The sequence below is a fragment of the Etheostoma cragini genome, chromosome 15 (genome assembly GCF_013103735.1).
Source record: "Etheostoma cragini isolate CJK2018 chromosome 15, CSU_Ecrag_1.0, whole genome shotgun sequence".
NCBI classification, from domain to species: domain Eukaryota; kingdom Metazoa; phylum Chordata; class Actinopteri; order Perciformes; family Percidae; genus Etheostoma; species Etheostoma cragini.
In genome coordinates this window covers 17,431,561-17,433,044 of record NC_048421.1, presented here as the reverse complement: position 1 = coordinate 17,433,044, position 1,484 = coordinate 17,431,561, and the positions used below count along the sequence as shown (strand labels likewise).

Below are 1,484 nucleotides of genomic sequence, written 5' to 3'. Positions count from 1 at the left end.
TGTTGACCACAAGAATAAACGCTGTGTTAATTCATCATGGAGTCAGTTGTCAGTTTATAGAAGGATTTCTCCAACATCCACCAGTATATTTCTACCTAATTTCCCTCAAAATAACCACACCAGAAGAGTAACGTCAGTCACAGCGCTTATACTTGCTTTGGTGTGTGTAAAGCATTAAAGTTTAACAAAGAATGGTTCACATTAGAAAAGATCCTTTTTCATTTTTATCTTCTATGTAGATGCACTCCCCTACAAACATCACAGCAGTAGTCAAGAATGATTTATTATTTCCAAATAGAGCTATTTCTGTCATCTTTTAAAAACTACTTTTTCTTTTTTCATATTGCAACATACAGTACTTTAAAAAGGTACAGCTAGCTCAACTAGTTAATTTATTGTTGGTTTACAGGTTTTGTATCCTATATCACATCTGCACAGTAGGCTATTAATCCTACATGTCAAATAAATGTAGCAGTGTGAAAAGTAGAATATTTTCCTCTAAATAGAATGGATGTGAAAGTCAAATTTAGCATTAAAAGTAATTACTTATATGAGTGTATTACCGTCGTAAACACAGTCCCTTCAATCTTTGGGTTTTACCATCTGGTAGGTCTAATGGGTATTTATCCGACAGAAAATGAAGGCAGCATCAGGAAATCAGCTGAACTCATAGACCCTAACGGTCTATGGCTGAACTCGACCAAGTGCTGTATGAAACTATTTTTGAAAGCGCTCATATATATGATTGCTCTAAATACAGTTTCAGGCTCCTAAATAAACAAAAACCATCCGCCTACCTGTATGAGTAAGGTACAGACATGGGTGTGTTGGTTCAGCCTGCTGATGTGGAGAAAAGAAAACGAAACCAAACAGTGACCTGTCGACATTTTGGCAACAGCATTCTTCAACAGTCTCAGTAAGCGATTTTAACACGAGTTCCGAGTGAGCGATTGAACGATCAGATGTCCAATTTTAACCCTTTTGCTTTTTAAAAACCCACACAGGTAATAAGGTGAGGCCACAATAAGGAAGTGAAACAACGAGCCGAGAGGAAAAACATGCCTGCCGCAAGGTAAAAGATTAAATGTTTGAGCTGTTTTTGCACAGAAATGAGAGAAAGTCTGTAGTGGCAGCAAAAGTGTAAACTAAGGTAAAAAAAAGTAGGCTAGGCTACTATTACAAGACAGATCTTTGACTGCTTGAAACCCCAATACACATTATGTTATTAAGATGTTCAACACATCTGCCATTTGATTGGATTTAACAGTGCAGATTGTCCTTTTTTAGGATTAAAAAGGAATGTAGAAATTTATATTATATATAACTTTATTTTACAGACTCAAGTTCCAGATAAAAAAAGTACAAATAACATATTACAAAAGGGGTCCACACAGCAATTGGGCCGATTCCAGATCGGCCAATCTGAGCTTTCATTTTCTCAAAGGCAGAGCAGGAGACCCAGGGCTCAGTTTACACATATCGCC

The 1,484-nt window shown here is 36.7% G+C and overlaps 1 protein-coding gene across 1 annotated transcript in view; it reads right to left on the bottom strand.

Annotated features, from left to right (window-relative positions):
• The window catches only part of LOC117957610, a 21,581-nt gene that overhangs the window by 14,018 nt on the left and 6,079 nt on the right, over positions 1-1,484 (bottom strand). The window lies entirely within an intron of this gene.